The sequence below is a fragment of the Coregonus clupeaformis genome, chromosome 14 (genome assembly GCF_020615455.1).
Source record: "Coregonus clupeaformis isolate EN_2021a chromosome 14, ASM2061545v1, whole genome shotgun sequence".
NCBI lineage: Eukaryota > Metazoa > Chordata > Actinopteri > Salmoniformes > Salmonidae > Coregonus > Coregonus clupeaformis.
Genome location: NC_059205.1, coordinates 37037468 through 37061948, shown reverse-complemented (window position 1 = coordinate 37061948; position 24481 = coordinate 37037468). Strand labels below are relative to the sequence as shown.

Below are 24481 nucleotides of genomic sequence, written 5' to 3'. Positions count from 1 at the left end.
TTGTTTACTACATGATTCCATATGTGTTATTTCATAGTTTTGATGACTTCACAATGATTCTACAATGTAAAAAATAGTAAAAATAAAGAAAAACCCTTGAATGAGTAGGTGTGTCCAAACTTTTGACTGGTAGTGCACGTCTGTGTGTGTGTAGTGATTTTGCTTGTTACGAACATTTGGGGACATTGAGGGAGATTGGGAATAAAAACAATCACAGCACACACCATAAATTCAGCTCATCTGGGAAATCAACACTGCGTTCATTGTCATTATGTCCCCTTTTTGTTGGCAGTTTACAAGTTTATGTTATGGAGTCTCATCAAAGATAACATCTAATGATCAAAGCCAATGATGCTTGTCTGTGTGAATAACAATGTTGCAGGAACAGCGTGTGCTGTGTTACATCCTCGGGCTAGGGGGACTGGCGATGTGTAATCAGGGACATTTTCTTTTTAGACCTTGGGCAAAGCTGGGGCTTTTCTCAAATTGTACTCATGGCTCCTTCTTCAGAACAAAGGGCTGTGGAGTACGGCTGAAGAAGCTATTTCATAATTTAGCTGTGGTATCTCTGTCTGCCCCACTGTACTGTAGCTGGCCAAATTAGCATGAAGGAATTCAAGTGTCAGTGCGTCTAACTATCACTTCAGGATTTCTGATTGCACAACTTGCTTGGTGTGACCCCTGTGTCATCTGAACTGAAAATCCAATTGAATTAACTTTTTAAAATGTAAAAATAGACACTGTATTGTTTCATGAGACATCTCTAATACATCCTAATGAAATTACCCTTTCTGTTTGTTTGCTTTTGCCTTTTCCCAGTGGACTATATCGGTGTGAAGACTAACACACAGGGATTCCAATGCCTTCCAGACAACAATCTACGATGGGGAATTGAAGAGGGTGAGTAGGATTATTAAAGGTTAATCAAAAGTTTGCTTTGGGTTAATTGAAATGTCTACAGAAATGTATACATGTGTACATTATATTGACTGTGGCCACTGGCTACGCCAGACCAGGCTGAACACATTTATCTTCACATGAAGCCATTGTAAGTCATTCAGCCAAACAGCCCCTCAATAGGTACCGCAATTCTTATATTTAGAGGGGAAGAGGGGTGATAAAGGATCATGATAGGGACCTGTAAAGGCCTGAGGCAGAAATCAGAACAGACTTTCCAGTGGTAGCTGGAGGTTCAAAGTAACACTGCAAAATGCTAGTCACAGAAAGATGAGGTCAAAGCGACAGGCAGATGACTGACCTGCCAGTCTGAGCTGTCAGTTTGGCCCAGTGTAACACGGTGGAGTGAGAGACAACAGGCAGACAACAGGAGCACAGTGACGCACAGAGGCTCAGCAGCAGCCTGGGACAGCCTGGTCAAAAGTAGTGCAGAAAATAGAGAGCCATTTGGGATGAAGACAGGGTCTGGTAGCAGGAAAAGAGGCCAGTTAACCTCACACTGGACATGTCTGGATTATAGTCTTCTTAGTTCTTCATATCACCACAACCAATGCCAAGAGAATTTAAATTGTACCTTTATTTAACTAGGCAAGTCAGTTAAGAACAAATTCCTATTTACAATGATGGCCTACACCAGCCAAACCCGGACGACGCTGGGCCAATTGTGCACCGCCCTATGGGACTCCCAATCACGGCCAGTTGTGATACAGCCTGGAATCGAACCAGGGGGTCTGTAGTGACGCCTCAAGCACTGAGATGCTGTGCCTTAGACCACTGCGCCATACCAAGTATGATGTTATGTTATGATGTTTTGAAGGGAAAGCCTGCAGCTAAACAACAAATAGTAGCTGTTGATGAAATGGAGATCATGATGCCCCGGGATTAGGAACAAACAAAGGAAACAAATCTGCAACAAAATGGAGTAACGTGGAGTAAATAAACAAGCTTTTACCTATGACACACTGACACTGAGCTAGAGAGCTGGAGGGTAGAGGAGGTGGGTGGAGAGGAGCCAGGAAGAGAGAAGGGGAGTAAGTCTGCTCAAAGGCCGTCTGATCAGAACCACAGCAGGTCAGCATTCTCTATTCAGTTTGAAGACTACAGTGAAGCGGACCCATAAGTGAACATCAGAGGGCTTTCACACTGTCTCATAATATTCACTGCCTCTTTTAACAGCTGCACACTTAACCTTAATTTCTATGTTGCCCTGCATTGGCTATACCCCATGTGTTTTCACAGCTGACCCCTGTCATTTGATTGGATGTGCTAAGTTAACAGTACACATTTGTGTCTGAAATCTGCCTAAGCGATTACATCAACCTCTTTTGGGTCTGTGGTTAAAAAAACGAAAGTAAAAAACAAAGATCTTGCTTCCAGCATTTTCAGCTCTGATGTTTTTTTTTCCCTAAGTGCACCAGAAGGTGAGACACGTAGTGCAAAAGGCACTCACTTGGAATCTGTACTCCATTCGCCCCTGGCAAAACGCTGCTCATTAAATCTTAAGAGAAATTGTGTATCTATTTATTTTTGGTCTATTAGTGGTGTTATTTTGAGGAGGGGCAGAGATCTGATGGTATAGTAGATAGTGGATGAGATGAGAAGGAAGCATGAACAACATTTATTATTGGATTATACGCACTAGAAATCTAGGGGTTTGGGGCTGGTAGTACTGTATTTACAGTAGGATTTGGAGTAGAAGCATGATGAGTGTGAGTGGAAGCATAAAATTCAACCCAGCCTATAACATATTCCAAAACTGTACTCAAGTACTGTAGCTTCACTGTATGGAAGCTAGGAAAGCAGTCCCAAGACATATATGTTTGACATGTAACATACGTTACTGTAGGTGTCTGTCTGCTTTACAACTGATGCTGCTCATTTGACATTAGCTCACTCTTTCATAATTAAGCAATAAGGCCCGATGGGGTGTGGTATATTGGCCATATACCACAAATGCCGGAGGTGCCTTATTGCTATTATAAACTGGTTACCAACGTAATTAGAGCAGTAAAAATAAATGTTTTGTCATACCCGTGGTATAAGGTTTGATATACCACGGCTGTCAGACAATCAGCATTCAGGGCTCGAACCACCCAGTTTATAATGGTAATTATACCATGGCATTGTTGAATACTTGTTTCTGATTGGCTTGAAGGGCATTCTAGAGCGTGCATTATTTCTATATAAAGCACGGTATATTTGCATAATAGAATTCAATGGCTATAGTTAATTCTTACATGTTCTATGTTGGAGCTGCTTTTGGAAGCAAAAGTCAAATTGAAAACATTATTGGCATTGTTGAATTCCGCTAGCGCATCGAGGAGCACACCTTCCACATCGTTCATTGTTGTCCAGAGAACGCATAGCCCCTCGTTGATTATCCCTTACATATTGTATAGTTGAAGGCCAGTGGCAGTCGGTGCCATTTAAGATGAGGGACGACGATTTTGAGGGAAGCCTTATTTCTATTACACCATATTAGATGACTGTCATTCATATTCCATTCACCCAGTTGAATGTAACATCGATAGGTTTAGGCTACTACATGATACTAAAAAAATGTCCTATACCCATCATGAGCTTGCTACAACCTAGCGTATGAATGAACATTTACAACATAGGTGCACACAGGTGGAGAGAAAAATTTGAGGTGACAGACAGTGAAACATGGACAGACAGTGACACATTCAATTCCGCCTTGCACACTCTTGCCTGCATTTAGCTGATCTAGGATGTAATCATTAGTCCAACAAACGAGAGTTTCTATTGGACAAATTTCGATCCGTTTGCTTCTGTTTAAGAAACGTTTTTCAACAGAATCGGCGGAATGAAGACACCCCCTGTCCAAAGGATAAGTGGGTAAAAATGTCATTGTCAAGCCATGGTAAATGGATTTTATATGTTCAGCCTCTTGCAATTACGTTAGGCCCCCCTATGGTGGTTTAATCACCTTTATATACATGCTTTAAATTAGACATCTTTCAGATTTGTGTACTGTACTTATGACCTGTACTCAATACTATTTTTGTGTAATTCTACTATGTTGGGAATCCAATAAGCCTGTCATAATTACACTCAAAAACCATTGTCTGGATATAGAAAAGGCAGCTGACTGCTTGGCATGGCAACAACAAGTATTTTAAGTCACAAGCCTCTTTGAGGATCAATGAGGCAACTCGGAGGCTCCAACGAAAGGAAAGAGAACCCTGGACACCCTCTACCTAGCTCTACAACTTGCGGTATACCAACTGTGGTATAACTTGTGCCTCCACGATTGGACTCTTAAGTCACCTCCTTATTATTTAGAAATAAGCTTTGATTCATTGCTAGTCCAATATGGCTGCCTTAATCCAACATGACCTTCCGCTGGCTCACTGCATTGGGATGTTCCGGTGCACTCTTATGCTGTTTGGGTTGAGCTGGCACATTTATTAATCTTTTTTAAATCATGTCCACCATCCTGGCTATCGTGGGTGCACATTTTGGGTTTTGCACTACACAGCTGATTCAAATAACCAACTCATCATCAAGCTTTGATTATTTTAATCAGCTGTGTTGTGCTAGGGCAAAAACCAAAATGTGCACCCGGGGGGGCCCCAGGACCGAGTTTGGGAAACCCTGGTGTATGGAGTGTATTTAACCACAAATGATGACAAGTGTATAAGGCAAGTGTTCACTACAATGAACCAACACAACCTGACACTCGTTGACAAGATTTGCCATCAACTTAGTGGGCAATTCATATGTCATAGCAATGGTGAAGGTGCATAAAGATGGAGGAATTCAGATATTACATCATTGTTTTTAGCACTACCCACAGAGTTCTTAAACTACGGCTCGCAACATGGTTCAATGTGCCAGTAAATTAGCACAATCTTCTTTTTTGTTTTTTAAAATTGCCGCCGTCTTGTTGCTAGAATTGGGATCATGTATACTGCGCTAATGTCGATACAAAAAAAAGAGCAACGGAGAGCAATGTACAATATGGCGAACTTAGCAAACAAGGCGTTTGTGGTAAGTACATGGGGGCTGCCATCTTTATGCACCTTCTCCATTGTGCTTATCCAATGCAATGCCATCCTGAATCTCCCAGTCTGCCCTGGAGTTGCCGTACATATTGACTTGGTGACATTATGGTGTATGGGGAGGATGCAACCACATATGATGACAAGCTCATAAGGCAGTTGTTCACCACATTGAACCAACACATCTCTCCAATGTCAATGCCATCCTGAATCTCCCAGAACTGTCCTCGATAGGCCCACTCCAGCACCAGTCCCCCTTTGGCAGTTAATAAGTACAGAGACACCATGGAACTGGAATGCCACATGCCAGGAGGCCATTCAACAGCCAAAATTCCACCTGGAAAGTGCTGACGTGCATTGCCTTCATATGTACAGTGATCGATATGTGCAGTTGTGGGGGCTGTTTTGTTAGACTTCAGTGCGGCTCTTGATATTATCGATCATAGTCTGCTGCTGGAAAAACAAATATGTTATATGTTAATGGCGCCAGAGGAGATTGCTGCCGTTTTACGGGCTCCTAACCAATTGTGCTATTGTGTGTGTGTTTTTTTGCGTTATTTGTAACTTATTTTGTACATAATGTTTCCTCCACCGTCTCTTATGACCGAAAAGAGCTTCTGGATATCAGGAGAGCGATTACTCACCTCGTACTGGATGAAGATTTTTTCTTTAACGAGTCGGACACAAAGGATTTACTTCAGACACCCGACAACGTCCAAATCCCCGTCATTCGCAGGAGAAAGAGATGGAGATATCGGAGACGTAGGTCGGGGTGCCTTGTAAGGATCCGACAGCGAGTGGGCAATCTACCATCAGTCCTATTAGCCAACGTACAATCATTGGATAACAAAATAGACGAGGTACGATCACGAATATCCTACCAATGGGACATTAAAACTGTAATATCTTATGTGGTCCTCTGTAGCTCAGCTGGTAGAGCACGGCGCTTGTAACGCCAAGGTAGTGGGTTCGATCCCCGGGACCACCCATACACAAAAATGTATGCACGCATGACTGTAAGTCGCTTTGGATAAAAGCGTCTGCTAAATGGCATATTATGTTTCACCGAGTCGTGGCTAAACGACGACATGGATAACATACAGCTGGCGGGGTTTACGCTGCATCGGCAAGATAGAACAGTGGCCTCCGGTAAGACAAGGGGTGGCGGTCTGTGTATATTTGTAAACAACAGCTGGTGCATGAAATCTAATATTAAGGAAGTCTCTAAATGTTGCTCGCCTGAGGTAGAGTATCTCATGATAAGCTGTAGACCACACTATTTACCAACAGAGTTTTCATCTATATTTTTCGTAGCTGTCTATTTACCACCACAAACCGATGATGTCACTAACACCGCACTCAATGAGCTGTATAAGGCCATAAGCAAACAGGAAAACGCTCATCCAGAGGCGGCACTCCTAGTGGCCGGGGACTTTAATGCAGGGAAACTTAAATCAGTTTTACCTAATTTCTACCAGCATGTTAAATGTGCAACCAGAGGGAAAAAAACCTCTAGATCACCTTTACTCCACACACTCCATTTGGAAAATCGGACCATAATTATATCCTCCTGATTCCTGCTTACAAGCAAAAACTAAAGCAGGAAGCATCAGTGACTCGGTCAATAAGAAGTGGTCAGATGACGCAGATCCTAAGCTACAAGACTGTTTTGCTAGCACAGACTGGAATATGTTCCGAGATTTTTCCGATGTCATTGAGGAGTACACCACATCAGTCACTGGCTTCATCAATAAGTGCATCGATGACGTTATCCCCACAGTGACCATACGTACATACCCCAACCAGAAGCCATGGATTACAGGCAACATCCACACTGACCTAAAGGGTAGAGCTGTCGCTTTGAAGCGGTGGGAGACAAACCCGGATGCTTATAAGAAATCCTGCTATGCCCTCCGACGAACCATCAAACAAACAAAGCGTCAATACAGGAATTGTACTACACCGGCTCTGACGCTCGTCAGATGTGGCAGGGCTTGCAAACTATTACAGACTACAAAGGGAAGCACAGCCGCGAGCTGCCCAGTGACACAAGCCTACCAGACAAGCTAAATTACATCTATGCTCGCTTCAAGGCATGCAACACTGAAGCATGCATGAGAGCATCAGCTGTTCAGGACGATTGTGTGATCACGCTCTCCATAGCCGATGTGAGTAAGACCTTTAAACAGGTCAACATTCACAAGGCTGCAGGGCCAGACGGATTACCAGGACGTGTACTCCGAGCATGCGCTGACTAACTCGCAAGTGTCTTCACTGACATTTTCAACCTGTCCCTGACTGAGTCTGTAATACCAACATGTTTCAAGCAGACCACCATAGTCTCTGTGCCCCAAAACACTAAGGTAACCTGCCTAAATTACTACAGACCCGTAGCACTCACGTCTGTAGCCATGAAGTGCTTTGAAAGGCTGGTCATGGCTCACATCAACACCATTATCCCAGAAACCCTAGACCCACTCCAATTTGCCTACCGCCCCAACATTTCCACAGATTATGCAATCTCTATTGCACTCCACACTGCCCTTTCCCACCTGGACAAAAGAAACACCTACGTGAAAATGCTATTCATTGACTACAGCTCAGCGTTCAACACCATAGTGCCCTCAAAGCTCATCACTAAGCTAAGGACCCTGGGACTAAACACCTCCCTCTGCAACTGGATCCTGGACGTCCTGACGGGCCACCCCCCAGGTGGTAAGGGTAGGTAACAACACATCTGCCACGCTGATCCTCAACAAGGGGGCCCCTCAAGGTATGTGCTCAGTCCCCTCCTGTACTCCCTGTTCACCCATGACTGCATTGCAAGGCACGACTCCAACACCATCATTAAGTTTGCAGATGACACAACATTGGTAGGCCTGATCACCGACAACGATGAGACAGCCTATAGGGAGGAGTCAGAGACCTGGCCGTGTGGTGCCAGGATAACAACCTCTCCCTCAAAGTGATAAAGACAAAGAAGATGATTGTGGAATACAGTTGAGAACTTCAAGGTCCTTGGTGTCCACATCAGCAACAAACTATCATGATCCAAACATGCCAAGACAGTCGTGAAGAGGGCACGACAAAGCCTATTCCCCCTCAGAAGACTAAAAATATTTGGCATGGGTCCTCAGATCCTCAAAAGGATCTACAGCTGCACCATCGAGAGCATCCTGACTGGTTGCATCAATGCCTGGTATGGCAACTGTTCGGCCTCCAACCGCAAGGCACTACAGAGGGTAGTGCGTACGGCCCAGTACATCACTGGGGCCAAGCTTCCTACCATCCAGGACCTCTATACCAGGCGGTGTCAGAGAACGCCCCTAAAAATGTTCAAAGACTCCAGACACATTAGTCATAGACTGTTCTCTCTGCTACCGCACGGCAAGCGGTACCGGAGTGCCAAGTCTAGGTCCAAAAGGCTTCCTAATCAAATGGCTACCTGTACTATTTGCATTGTCCCCCCAACCCACCTCCTCTCTCCCCTCCCATCACGTTCCCTGGATATGTCTAAGAAAAGCCACAAGGTCACAGTCTGGTTTCAGTCACCGATAAGATAAGACAACTGTAGAATCTGACCCAAACACAGGTCAGATGCCCATTTCACACACACACAAACCCAGTGAGAGGAACCAATTCAGTTCCTGCCCAGCAACAGCGATGCACCAATCCAAAATAAAACACACCAATGCAAAAAAACATTTTACCTCAATTACCTCGAGAACCTGTGCCCCCGCGCATTGACTCTGTACCGGTACCCCCTATATATAGCCTCGCTACTGTTATTTTACTGCTGCTCTTTTTTTCTTTACTTATCTATTTTCTATTTAACACTTATTTTTCTTAAAACTGCATTGTTGGTTAAGGGCTCGTAAGTAAGCATTTCACTTTAAGGTCCACACCTGTTGTATTCGGCGCATGTGACAAATACAGTGAGGGAAAAAAGTATTTGATCCCCTGCTGATTTTGTACGTTTGCCCACTGACAAAGACATGATCAGTCTATAATTTTAATGGTAGGTTTATTTGAACAGTGAGAGACAGAATAACAACAAAAAAATCCAGAAAAACGCATGTCAAAAATGTTATAAATTGATTTGCATTTTAATGAGGGAAATAAGTAACCTCCACAGATCTTTTATGGGATTAAGGTCTGGAGACTGGCTAGGCCACTCCAGGACCTTAATGTGCTTCTTCTTGAGCCACTCCTTTGTTGCCTTGGCCGTGTGTTTTGGGTAATTGTCATGCTGGAATACCCATCCACGACCCATTTTCAATGCCCTGGCTGAGGGAAGGAGGTTCTCACCCAAGATTTGACGGTACATGGCCCCATCCATCGTCCCTTTGATGCGGTGAAGTTGTCCTCTCCCTTTAGCAGAAAAACACCCCCAAAGCATGTTTCCACCATATTTGACGGTGGGGATGGTGTTCTTAGGGTCATAGGCAGCATTCCTCCTCCTCCAAACACGGCGAGTTGAGTTGATGCCAAAGAGCTCGATTTTGGTCTCATCTGACCACAACACTTTCACCCAGTTCTCCTCTGAATCATTCAGATGTTCATTGGCAAACTTCAGACGGGCCTGTATATGTGTTTTCTTGAGCAGGGGGACCTTGCGGGCGCTGCAGGATTTCAGTCCTTCACGGCGTAGTGTGTAACCAATTATTTTCTTGGTGACTATGGTCCCAGCTGCTTTGAGATCATTGACAAGATCCTCCGTGTAGTTCTGGGCTGATTCCTCACCGTTCTCATGATTATTGCAACTCCACGAGGTGAGATCTTGCATGGAGCCCCAGGCCGAGGGAGATAGACAGTTATTTTGTGTTTCTTCCATTTGCGAATAATCGCACCAACTGTTGTCACCTTCTCACCAAGCTGCTTGGCGATGGTCTTGTAGCCCATTCCAGCCTTGTGTAGGTCTACAATCTTGTCCCTGACATCCTTGGAGAGCTCTTTGGTCTTGGCCATGGTGGAGAGTTTGGAATCTGATTGATTGATTGCTTCTGTGGACAGGTGTCTTTTATACAGGTAACAAACTGAGATTAGGACCACTCCCTTTAAGAGTGTGCTCCTAATCTCAGCTTGTTACCTGTATAAAAGACACCTGGGAGCCAGAACTCTTTCTGATTGAGAGGGGGTCAAATACTTATTTCCCTCATTAAAATGCAAATCAATTTATAACATTTTTGACATGCGTTTTTCTGGATTTTGTTGTTGTTATTCTGTCTCTCACTGTTCAAATAAACCTACCATTGAAATTATAGACTGATCATTTCTTTGTCAGTGGGCAAACGTACAAAATCAGCAGGGGATCAAATACTTTTTTCCCTCACTGTAACATTTGATTTGATTTACACCCCCTGCTATATTGTGGATAAAGAGTTACCTGTCTAACAGAACACATAGGATGTTCTTTAATGGAAGCCTCTCCAATATAATCCAGGTAGAATCAGGAAATATCCAGGGCAGCTGTCTAGGCCCCTTACTTTTTTCCATCTTTGAGTAAAGCCAGTGTGTCTATGTATGCGGATGACTCAACACTATACACGTCAGCTACTACAGTGACTGAAATGACAGCAACACTTAACAAAGAGCTGCAGTTAATTTCAGAATGGGAGGCAAGGAATAAGTCAGTCCTAAATATTTCAAAAACGAAAAGCATTGTATTTGGGACAAATCATTCACTAAACCCTAAACCTCAACTAAATCTTGTAATGAATAATGTGGAAATTGAGCAAGTTGAGGTGACTAAACTGCTTGGAGTAACCCTGGATTTTAAACTGTCATGGTCAAAACATATTGATGCGTAAGTAGCTAAGATGGAGAGAAGTCTGTCCATAATAAAGCGCTGCTCTGCCTTCTTAACAGCACTATCAACAAGGCAGGTCCTACAGGCCCTAGTTTTGTCGCACCTGGACTACTGTTCAGTCATGTGGTCAGGTGCCACAAAGAGGGACTTAGGAACATTGCAATTTGCTCAGAACAGGGCAGCACGGCTGGCCTTTGGATGTACACAGAGAGCTAACATTAATAAAATGCATGTCAATCTCTCCTGGCTACTTGTATTTGTGAGAGGTATTGACATGTTGAAAGCACCGAGCTGTCTGTTTAAACGACTAGCACACAGCTCAGACACCCATGCATACCCCACAAGACATGTCACCAGAGGTCTCATCACAGTCCCCAAGTCCAGAACAGACAAGGGGAGGCGCACAGTACTATATGGAACTCTATTCCACATCAGGTAACTGATGCAAGCAGTAGAATCAAATTTAAAAAGAACCAGATAAAAATGCACCTCATGGAACAGCAGGGACTGTGAAGCAACACAAACATAGGCACAGACACATGCATACACACACATGATAACATAATAATAATAATAATAATAATAATAATAATAATAATATGCCATTTAGCAGACGCTTTTATCCAAAGCGACTTACAGTCATGTGCGCATACATGTTTACGTATGGGTGGTCCCAGGGATGGAACCCACTACCCTGGCGTTACAAGCGCCATGCTCTACCAATTGAGCTACAGAGGACCACAACATATGCACTATACACACACGTACACATGGATTTTGTGTTGTAGATATGTGTTAGTGGAGTAGGGGCCTGAGGGCACATTCTTAGTGTGTTGTGAAATCTGTAATGAATGTATTGTAATGTATTTAAAATTGTATAACTGCCTTAATGTTGCCGGACCCCGGGAAGAGTAGCTGATGCCTTGGCAGCAGCTAATGGGGATCCATAATAAATACAAATAAAAATAAAATACCCCATAATGTCATTTCGAATTATGTTTTTCGAAATGTTTACAAATTAGTTATAAATGAAAAGCTGAAATTTCTTGAGTCAATAAGTATTCAACTCCTTTGTTATGGCAAGCCTAAATAAATTCAGGTGTAAAAATCTCCTTAACAAGTCTCATAATAAGTTGTATGGAATAGTGTTTAACATGATTTTTGAATGACTACCTCATCTCTGTATCCCACACATAAAGTTATCTGTAAGGTTCCTCAGTCGAGCAGTGCATTTCAAACACAGATTCAACCACAAAGACCAGGGAGGTTTTCCAATGCCTCGCAAAGAAGGGAGCCTATTGGTAGATGGGTAGGAGAAAAAAAAGACATTGAATATCCCTTTGAGTATGGTGAAGTTATTAATTACACTTTGGATGGTGTATCAATACACCCAGTCACTACAAAGATACAGGTGTCCTTCCTAACTCAGTTGACGGACAGGAAGGAAACCGCTCAGGGATTTCACCATGAGGCCAATGGTGACTTTAAAACAGTTACAGAGTTTAATGGCGGTTACAGGAGAAAACTGAGGATGGATTAACAAAATTGAAGTTACTCCACCATACTAACCTAATTGACAGAGTGAAAAGAAGGAAGTCTTTACAGAATACAAATATTCCGTAACATGCATCCTGTTTGCAACAAGGCACTGAAGTAAAACAGCAGAAAATGTGGCAAAGAAATTAACTTTATGTCCTGAATACAAAGCGTTATGTTTGGGGTAAATTCAACACAACACATCACTGAGTACCCCTAACCCTAACCTGAATGACAGTTGTCTATTAATCAGCTACCAAAAAGTAAGCTTACATTCATCATAAATATTCATATTTTATGTTTCTGCCTATTGTATCTCTGTGTTTACAGGTCTATATTTCCAAGATTCATTAAGATATCCTAATGCTGTTTGTTTGTGTAGATAGGGCAGACAACTGACTACTTATATTACACATTTTAGCAATATCAGAGCTTGCAATATTGGGTTACATGAGTTTATGTGGCCCATCCCCCCTCCAGCCGGGGATTATTCTGCATTTTTTGAGTTTAGGTGTGTCACTATATCTATTAATTTAACCACTTTTGCAGTAAAATAATTTTACACAACCATCCATTTCATTGGAGAAATTAGAGATGTGAAAAAACATGTTTGTGTTTTGTTCTACCTCGGGTAGGGGTATCTCAAATTTGGAGGCCTTGTAACTAGCCTACTACCACAATACTTGAAAATACAGTTGAAGTCGGACTCCACACTTAGGTTGGAGTCATTAAAACTTGTTTTTCAACCACTCCACAAATTTCTTGTTAACAAACTATAGTTTTGGCAAGTCGGTTAGGACATCTACTTTGTGCATGACACAAGTAATTTGTCCAACAATTGTTTACAGACAGATTATTTCACTTATAATTCACTGAATCACAATTCCAGCGGGTCAGAAGTTTACATACACTAAGTTGACTGTGTCTTTAAACAGCTTGGAAAATTCCAGAAAATTATGTCATGGCTTTAGAAGCTTCTGATAGGCTAATTTACATCATTTGAGTCAATTGGAGGTGTACTTGTGGATGTATTTCAAGGCCTACCTTCAAACTCAGTGCCTCTTTGCTTGACATCATGGGAAAATCAAAATAAATCAGCCAAGACCTCAGAAAAAAAATTGTAGACCCCCAAATTCTGGTTCATCCTAGGGAGCCATTTCCAAATGCCTGAAGGTACCACGTTCATCTGTACAAACAATAGTACGCAAGTATAAACACCATGGGACCACGCAACCGTCATACCACTCAGGAAGGAGACGCGTTCTGTCTCCTAGAGATGAACGTACTTTGGTGTGAAAAGTGCAAATCAATCCCAGAACAACAGCAAAGGACCTTGTGAAGATGCTGGAGGAAACAGGTACAAAAGTATCTATATCCACAGTAAAACAAGTCCTATATCGACATAACCTGAAAGGCCGCTCAGCAAGGAAGAAGCCACTGCTCCAAAACCGCCATAAAAAAGCAAGACTACAGTTTGCAACTGCACATGGGAACAAAGATTGTACTTTTTGGAGAAATGTCCTCTGGCCTGATGAAACAAAAATAGAACTGTTTGGCCATAATGACCATCGTTATGTTTGGAGGAAAAAGGGGGTTGCTTGCAAGCCGAACAACACCATCCCAACCGTGAAGCACAGGGGTGGCAGCATCATGCTGTGGGGGTGCTTTGTTGCAGGAGGGACTGGTGCACTTCACAAAATAGATGGCATCATGAGGAAGGAAAATTATGTGGATATATTGAAGCAACATCTCAAGACATCAGTCAGGAAGTTAAAGCTTGGTCGCAAATGGGTCTTCCAAACAGACAATGACCCCAAGCATACTTCCAAAGTTGTGGCAAAATGGCTTAAGGACAACAAAGTCACAGTATTGGAGTGGCCATCACAAAGCCCTGACCTCAATCCTATAGAAAATGCATTGTCAGAACTGAAAAAGCTTGTGCGAGCAAGGAGGCCTACACACTTGACTCAGTTACACCAGCTCTGTCAGGAGGAATGGGCCAAAATTCACCCAACTTATTATGGGAAGCTTGTGGAAGGCTACCCGAAACGTTTGACCCAAGTTTAAACAATTTAAAGGCAATGCTACCAAATACTAATTGAGTGTATGTAAACTTCTGACCCACTGGGAATGTGATCAAATAAATAAAAGCTGAAATAAATCATTGTGTCTACTATTATTCTGACATTTCACATTCTTAAAATAAAGTGGTGATCCTAACTGACCTAAGACAGGGAACTTTTACTTGGATAAATGTCAGGAATTGTGAAAAACTGAGTTTAAATGTATTTGGCTAAGGTGTATGTAAACTTCCGACTTCAACTACATTAATATCTGCAAAAACACTTTTTTTTTTTACTATATGAATTACTATAGTATATACTACAGTTTTATTTTACTACAGTAATTATACTATAGTTAACTGTAAATACTACAGTATACTACAGTAAATACTACAGTAAAGTCTGCAAAAACACTACAATGCATACTAGTATTCAATGTATTGTTTTTAGTATTCATACCATAGTATAGTATTTTTTCATGTGGGTATTAAGAGAGTCATGTAAAGGGATGTGTGTCTTCTGTATATGGTTGGACCTTCTCCTTTGATCAACACAGATGAAAGCCTATCCACCTGTGACTGGGACTGGATGCGCATGCTCTAATTCCACTGTCACTCACTGGAGATAAGCTGGAAGACAAGGGTTGCGTCAAAAAATGGTCCCATCCTTGGTCCCTGGTCAAAAGTAGTACATTTTGTAAGGAATAGGGTGCCATTTGGTAAACAGCCAAAGATGGGAATCAGCTACCCAGGGAGGGTACTCTCTCTCACAGCTGTGGTGTGAAAGCCAAAGCTCTGGTGTGAAAGCCAATGACGTTGCTCAGAGCTGTCTGGCACTGTGGTTAATAAGTGTAGAGGTGTGGAACAATCAGCTCTGTGGGATCATCCATCCAGCTAAAAGGCTTTGTTTGCATCCCAAATGACACCATATTCCCTATATAGTGCACTACTTTTGACCAGAGCCATATGGTGCCATTTGGGATAAGGTGCCTTTTGTGATGCACAGCCTTCATGTTTGGGACGATGATAATGCAGTCAGAATGGATCCAACTGTCACAGTAGGTGGTAGCTGATTCTTCAATGGAAAGGATTAGCTAAATATAGGTATTTGTGCATTTCAGATATAATCATGAATGAGATATACACTGTATATACAAAAGTATGTGGACACCACTTCAAATTAGTGGATTCGGCTATTTCAGCCACACCCGTTGCTGATAGGTGTATAAAATGGAGCACACAGCCATACAATCTCCATAGACAAGCATTGGCAGTAGATTGGCCTTACTGAAGAGCTCAGTGACTTTCAACATGGCACCGTCATAGGATTCCACCTTTCCAACAAATCAGTTCATCACATTTCTGCCCTGCTAGAGCTGCCCCGGTCAACTGTAAGTGCTGTTATTGTGAAGTGTTACCGTTATTGTGAAGTATGAGCAACAGCGGCTCAGCTGCGAAGTGGTAGGCCACACAAGCGCACAGAACGGGACCGCCGAGTGCTGAAGCGCGTAAAAATCGTCTGTCCTCGGTTGCAACACTCACTAGTTCCAAACTGCCTCTGGAAGCAACGTCAGCACAATAACTGTTAGTCGGGAGCTTCATGAAATGGGTTTCCATGGCCGAGCAGCCGCACACAAGCCTAAGATAACAATGCTTAGTGCCAAATGTCGGCTGGAGTGGTGTAAAGCTCGCCGCCATTGGACTCTGGAGCAGTCGAAACGCGTTCTCTAGAGTGATTAATCACACTTCACCATCTAGCAGTCCGATGGACGAATCTGGGTTTGACAGATGCCAAGAGAACGTTACCTGCCCCAATGCATAGTGCCAACTGTACATTTTGGTGGAGGAGGAATAATGGTCTGGGGCTGTTTTTCATGGTTCGGGCTAGGCCCCTTAGTTCCAGTGAAGGGAAATCTTAACGCTACAGCATACAGTGACATTCTAGATTATTCTGTGCTTCCAACTTTGTGGCAGCAGTTTGGGGAAGGCCCTTTACTGTTTCAGCATGACAATGCCCCAGTGCACAAACGAGGTCCATACAGAAATAGTTTGTCGAGATCGGTGTGGAAGAACTTGACTGGCCTGCACAGACCCCTGACCTCAAACCTAATCGAACACCTTTGGGATGAATTGGAACGCCGACTGCGAGCCAGGCCTAATCGCCCAACATCAGTGCCCGACCTCACTAATGCTCTTGTGGCTGAATGGAAGCAAGTCTCCGCAGCAATGTTCCAACATCTAGTGTAAAGCCTTCCCAGAAGAGGGGAGGCTGTTATAGCAGCAAAGGGGGGACCAACTCCATATTAATGCCCATGATTTTAAATTGAGAAGATTGACGAGAAACTGTCCACATACTTTTGGTCATGTAGTGTATTATCCATGCATGAATCTGTTCCAAATATCAGTCTCTTGAAAAAGCTGCATTGGTTTTTTTCATGTGATATGGTGGAGTACAGTGGGTTTATTTTGCACCCATTCATTCCTCTGTGTGCACAAAAACATTAATGAAAAATTAAAGGGCAAAAGGATGTGTTCGATATCAGAGAGATTACATTGCATGTCAACAGACTGCTGCTGAACCGAGTCCATTCTACAGAGCTGCACAGTATTTGGCAAATGGATTAATCCAAAGCCTGAGCGAGTAGATAGATGCAGAGGAAAAGAAACATGTGACATAGTCGGTAGTGCTGTGTTACAGAGACACCATGGTTAATTCATAACATGGATTCATGGAAGCCAGGTTTATCTGCAGTGGGGAGATAGGGATGTTTAGAGCCCCCTACAGTGCACTGAACAGGGGGATAAGGCTGGAGGAGTGGGTCGTTGTAGATCCACAGGGAACAAACAGGCATTTTGATGAATAAATGTTTCCCATAGGTAGTGTATGTAATTAAGATCTGACTCAGACTTTTAGGGTTGAGGAGCAGGGTGCTGCTCAGAGGCCAGATTAACTCAGACTCTGAAGACTAAAAACCAGAAAGGCTTCTATCCTCCCTCCTCTCAGCTTGGTCTCTCTTCTCTCTCTTCACCCAGAGTGATTTCACATTTCCTATGCATGTTTTTCCTTATATAAATGTGCTTCGACGCATTTACACAATGAGCAGTGAAATGTATAGACTGTGTATGTTATTTTGGTTGTTGTCTGCTAGCTAGGCTATATCTAGCCAGAGGATATGTTAATGATGTGCTGACCGTTTCAGAATTAAAACATGGCTGGGTGCACTGAACAATTAGCTGCAGTACATTCATCATAAAGTTACTTTTTTAGAATGTTCAGTGGATTGTCACGACTAATGGTTTTTCTGTTAGTTTTTATCAAGTGCAGTTATGACTCAGCTCTTGGAGTAAAATAGCGTCTTCTCAATATGATTTCACAGTCTTGAAGAAATGTTTTTATTGAGAACAAATTATAGACCAAGCAAATCGTGTCTGTCTTCTATTTGTTATTTAATTTAAATGCTGTTTTTTGTTACTCTGCTTCTATTGTTTGTGCTCTTTCAGGAAATGTAAATCAAGGCAGATAGCTAGCATATTTTCCAAGTAAATATGTTAGCACTACAGGCCTTTGATATTTGCTTGCTCTTTGTTTGGTGAGGAGGGAAAGTACGGTAGCACATTAATGATAGTGCATGCCTCTAGGACGTGTTTTCATGTGGAACAGAAATGGTGGATCTTTCTCTCTCTCTCTCACTCTTGGAATTTAGCCAGAACTATTTTACAACCTAAGTAGCTCTATGTTTCAAAGGGTGTTGGTTGGTAGGAATCAAAGCTTGTTTTTGGAAATATGATGGAATTTGATTTTCCTCTCTTGAAAGAAATACTGATTATCATAAGTGGATTATGTATGCAGTTGATGGAGTTTTCACCTGTACATTATGAATGTCTTTATGCTGTATTTTAATTTGCTTTCCATTCCATTTCCTTCAACTGCAGTGTGGTAATGCATGGTGATTTAATTTAATTGCAAATGTTAGCGCCAATATGTTTACCTCTATAGATGAAAATCCTATAGGAGCATCCTATAGGGGCGACATCAGTGGCTCTAGCTATAGGCTGAGCCAGGCAGCATTCTGTTCCATTGTCAGAAATGGGAATTAAAACTGCTGTTTGTATTCACATTGATGCTCAGCCGACAATTAACTATTCTACATGTAACAGAGGGATTACATATAGAATACCATTCAAAAATGGTTTACAGCCAGTTCACTGGTGGTTCCATACAATGTCCATATAGGCAGACATGTATTTGTGTGTTCAATCTTTACATAAAACATATTGCGTCCAGATGCTCATCTTTGCATTTTGAACAGAATGGCAGAGAAAAGCATGTTGGAGCTTGCTGTTTTCTGTGTGAGAGAGAAAGGAGTCTGAGCCCACGCTCAGTGCAGGCTCGGCTGAATCATAAGAGTGAGTGGGCGGGAAATGCGTTTCTTTCCTCAGAAAGACAGAGATTCTGCTCTGACGTATATCCCTGGCGCACTGGAGAATACAGCCTCCAGCAGATTTTTCTCTGACATTTGTTTTTCTCGCACTTTCTCATTTTAATGTGACTGTATGTATTAAGGGTGTCTGTACTCTTAACGGGATGACGTCATCGTTGACCTATGACAGCAGACAGGAAATGTATATGCATACATTGCAAACACCCTTGTCATAGAAATACACAACCGCCATACAGTACCAAACAATTTCCTTTCACACTAATATGGATGCTAGGCTGGACAAAGAAGCTGTAAATGTTGATTGATAGCCTGCAACAGATAACAATAAAGTCTCGCCACAGCCTATGGACTCAAGCTGACCTGTTCAGACTTGTAGTGTACAGGTCATATACTGTAATGGGATAGAGGAGGGTGTAAGACAGTGGGGTGTGTACACGTGGGACATGTACTCCCTGGATGTCATCATAGAGCCAGATGAGTGAATGAGGTCAGTGTGCAGAAGACACGTGATACAAATCTGGAGAGCACTTGAGCAGTGTCTCGTGCTGTTGTCTGCTTTGATTTATGGAGCTGCCATCAGAGTGTCTCCTTTCACTGTCAACTGGGTGATCATCAGTACTCTGCCTCCTGAACACAAATGTGACGGCCCATCCCAACTGGTGTTTATGTCAGAAAATCCAAAATGCTTGTTTTTACAGATTATTAAAGTTCCGATTCAGAGCTCAAAATGGCATTTCATACATTGTGATTGGAGGACGCATGGGATAGTTATGATGCTTTCAAAGTTGATAAACTTATTATCCCACTTAGGAGACAAGAAAGATTTTGATGAGTGCTTGAGAGCTCTTCTTTGTTTACGCCCATTCAGTATCATTCACACCCTCTTAAGCCATAGACCCACCCATCTCTTTAAGAATTCACATGTAAACACATGGCCAACCATCAGCATGGTCAACCCCTCCAATATCTCATTCAATCATGGCTAGCCAGGAAGGATCCTGTCTTTTTCCCTATATAGCTCAGTGCTTTCTCCTTGGCTAAACTAGGCTCCTAATTTAAAATGCATTCATATTTAAGGATCCCATAAAAGTTTGTCTTTATGGCATATGAAAATTCACATGTTCAAGAAGGCGTTTCTGCACACACACACACAAACATATATATTTTTTAAAGGCCCTACTGTGAAGTAGGAACTAGCGTTATCCACCCACGTTGGGCTGGCATATCACAAATATTATTGCCTCCTCTGGTATGCCCTTACAGTAACATGGATCTGCTGATTGGATAACAGTGAGTGCACTATACCTAGGTTCAGGATAACAACTAACTATAACGACATTGGCACTACACTACAGTTCCTAGATAGATCTCCTTACTGTGTGTTGCAAAGGTGTTAGCTGTGAGGGTTTCCCTTGGCAAAGTCATGTTAAATCTTTCTAATAGTTAAAGATACTTTTAGAAAGAATATCAAAAACTGTTTTGAATATAAATAGTCTGTCTGACTCTTGCACCTATACGGCCATCAGTGAGTATATTTCACATAGGCCCACTGATCTGTTGGCAGCTAAACCATTTATTAACTTACATTTTGTGATAAATCTGAGGATTTGGCTTGGTAAGACAATAGTCTCTTACTTTAGGGAGCAAAATTATATAGGATTTTCAATCACAGAGTTGAGAAGAATTTTCTATCCCCTCACCAGATTTGAGTTTTCTTCGAGTGCACTCCTTGGAGTGTCAGTCAGGGCAGCCCATGTTATTTAATGTCTTGGAGAGTCAGCCTCAAACCACCATGACATTGTTGCGCAATGTTATTCAATGTCTTATAAGAAACAGCCCAGCACTGAATGGAGAATGTAGGCCACTGAGAGCCCCATAGCTCATTTTCTTGTTCCCCTGTCTTGCTCCTGTGGATTGGATAGTTTTCTATAGTAGATCTACTGTACTATACATGCTAAAATTAGATTAGAGATGTGGCTGGCCTGTCTTGCTGCTTCAGGGGTGGCTTTTGCACTGCTTGATAATGATTCTCACAGACAAGCCAGTTATGGGAACACAATGCAGTGAAAACTGTTAGCTTCTTATGAATTAGCATTGAATGTTCAATCGCTGTTTCTTTACTCCAAATTCAAAATTAATGGTATTGGTGGTGGATATGATCCAAATGATAGTCACAATAATTTGTAATTAGTTTTTCACAAATAATAAGAAGTAGCATCACGTCATATTTCATAAATATTTAGTCATTTATACAACTGCGTTCACAGTGCTGTGAGATTTGGCCATTTTAGAATGCCCTATTTAGTATTCCAGAAAACTCCTCTTTCCCCCATGGCTTTACTTTTCCATCCACTCACCCAGCAGCTTTCCTCTAAGAAACAGAGTTCAGTAAAACGTGTTGTAATGAACATATAAACTTAAAAGACAATAGTCAATAAAGAAAAAAACACACTGCTCCCATACGTAGAAGCTTCAGATTCCCACTAAGTTTGTGATTTTAAACTCTGTTGGTAGAGCATGGCGCTTGCAACGCCAGGGTTGTGGGTTCGATTCCCACGGGGGGCCAGTATGAAAAAATTAAATAAAAATGTATGCACTCACTAACTGTAAGTCGCTCTGGATAAGAGCGTCTGGTAAATGTAAATGTAATGATCTACTATCTAAGTATGTAGTATCCATCTTGCATATTGAGCCTGTAGTAGAGCACTATCTGTTCTCAGTGGCTGAGTATGCCAGGACTGTCTTCCTCCATGCCTTTATTGATATCAACCAGTGTCTTTATTGACCCAAAGAGTGCAATGCCACTGTTGGTGGCTATATATTCCATTTTGACCATGTGCAAGCTGTTATTGAATGTATCAGATATGTTTGCAGGAATCTTGCAACAAGGTTTCATTTTGTTTCCATGGTGACATGTACTGTCCTTCCTGTCCTTCAGCGATATTCCTGAAGCAGTATGCATGTGTTTGCTTACACACACACATGCACACACACACACACACACACACACACACACACACACATATATATACACACACACGCCACACTTTGAGAACCCATATTAACACCCCAAACTAAAGGCCATGGAAATGTGAAAACATGTTGCAGTAATGTGTCCTTTACTGTAAACAACATCCACTTGAAATAGACCTGTATCAACAGTAAATTGTACAGTGGTGTGTTGATATCCTTTTAGTATGTTTGATAGAGCCTTTCACAGCCTTGTTTAGATCCATTAACGTCACACGGTCACGCCCCTCCCATCCTGAGTTTGCGCCACATCCATTTGTCAGGGATGCATAGCTACAGTCCTTAGGGGCTGTAGAGGCTTCTGGTTTTCGTGCACCACATATTAACTAATTCAGACCTGTGAATTTGAGACTATTAATATATCTTTGTAATGTATTACCCTTACTGAAGAGGTATCCAATCAGATGAGAAAACCATCAACATTCTGGTCCATGTAACATTCTGGTTCTTATTTTTTTCAGCTAGTAAATTGATTATCAGTAAATTACCAGTAAACCACATAATATCTGTGTTATAATTGTGTGTTTGACCAGATACAATGCTATTTCACAGTAAACAAATTAACAACAGATGTTCAGCATGCTTATAGGGACGGGCATTCAACATGTACGGCACTTACACAAATGACTGATGATTGGCTGAGAGAAATTGATCATTGTGGGAGCTGTTTTGTTAGACTTCAGTGCAGCTTTTTACATTATCGATCATAATCTTCTGCTGGAAAAACGTATGTGTTATGGTTTTACATCCCCTGCTATATTGTGGATCGAGAGTTACCTGTCTAACAGAACACTGAGGTTGTTATTTAATGGAAACCTCTCCAACATAATCCAGGTAGAGTCAGGCATTCCCCAGGGCAGCTGTCTAGGCCCCTTACTTTTGTCAATCTTTACTAATGACCTGGCACTGGCTCTGTGTAAAGCCTGTGTGTCTATGTATGCTGATGACTCAACACTATACACGTCAGCTACAATTTTACATTTTTGTCATTTAGCAGACACTCTTATCCAGAGCGACTTACAGTTAGTGAGTGCATACATGCTACCACAGCAAGTGAAATCACTGCAACATTTAACAAAGAGCTGTAGTCAGTTTCAGAATGGGTGGCAAGAAATAAGTTAGTCCTAAATATTTCAAAGACTAAAAGCATTGTATTTGGGACAAATCATTCACTAAACCCAAAACCTCAACTAAAACTTATAATGAATAATGTGGAAATTGAGCAAGTTGAGGTGACTAAACCGCTTGGAGTAACCCTGGATTGTAAACTGTCATGGTCAAAACATATTGTTGCAACAGTAGCTAATAATAAAGCACTGCTCTGCCTTCTTAACAACGCTATCAACAAGGCAGGTCCTACAGGCCCTAGTTTTGTCGCACCTGGACAACTGTCCAGTCGTGTGGTCAGGTGCCACAAAGAGGGACTCAGGAAAATTATAATTGGCCCAGCACAGGGCAGCATGGCTGGCCCTTAAATGTACACAGAGCGCTAACATTAATAATATGCATGTCAGTCTCTCCTGGCTCAAAGTAGAGGAGAGATTGACTTCATTACTACTTGTATTTGTGAGAACTATTGACATGTTGAATGCACCGAGCTGTCTGTTTAACCTACTAGCATACAGCTCAGACACCCATGCATACCCCACAAGACATACCACCAGAGGTCTCTTCACAGTTCCCAAGTCCAGAACAGACTATGGGAGGCGCACAGTGCTACATTGAGCCATGACTACATGGAACTCTATTCCACATCAAGTAACTCATGCAAGCAGTAAAAACAGATTTAAAAATCTGATAAAAATACACCTTATAGGAAAGCGGGGACTGTGAAGAGACACACACACAGGCACAGACACATGCATACACACACAAACACACACACACACACACACATGATAACATACAGTGGGGAAAAAAAGTATTTAGTCAGCCACCAATTGTGCAAGTTCTCCCACTTAAAAAGATGAGAGAGGCCTGTCATTTTCATCATAGGTACACGTCAACTATGACAGACAAAATGAGGAAAAAAAATCCAGAAAATCACATTGTAGGATTTTTAATGAATTTATTTGCAAATTATGGTGGACAATAAGTATTTGGTCAATAACAAAAGTTTCTCAATACTTTGTTATATACCCTTTGTTGGCAATGACACAGGTCAAACGTTTTCTGTAAGTTTTCACAAGGTTTTCACACACTGTTGCTGGTATTTTGGCCCATTCCTCCATGCAGATCTCCTCTAGAGCAGTGATGTTTTGGGGCTGTCACTGGGCAACACAGACTTTCAACTCCCTCCAAAGATTTTCTATGGGGTTGAGATCTGGAGACTGGCTAGGCCACTCCAGGACCTTGAAATGCTTCTTACGAAGCCACTCCTTCGTTGCCCGGGCGGTGTGTTTGGGATCATTGTCATGCTGAAAGACCCAGCCACGTTTCATCTTCAATGCCCTTGCTGATGGAAGGAGGTTTTCACTCAAAATCTCACGATACATGGCCCCATTCATTCTTTCCTTTACACGGATCAGTCGTCCTGGTCCCTTTGCAGAAAAACAGCCACAAAGCATGATGTTTCCACCCCCATGCTTCACAGTAGGTATGGTGTTCTTTGGATGCAACT

The 24481-nt window shown here is 42.1% G+C and overlaps 1 protein-coding gene across 4 annotated transcripts in view; it reads left to right on the top strand.

Moving 5' to 3' along the window:
* Positions 1-24481, top strand: part of LOC121580944 (disks large-associated protein 1) — a 141047-nt gene that overhangs the window by 54255 nt on the left and 62311 nt on the right. For all 4 annotated transcript variants that reach the window (XM_041896166.1, XM_041896167.1, XM_041896165.1 and 1 more), the window contains exon 2: positions 820-900. The gene's annotated coding sequence lies outside the window, so the exon portion shown is untranslated. The remainder of the gene's footprint in view (positions 1-819; positions 901-24481) is intronic.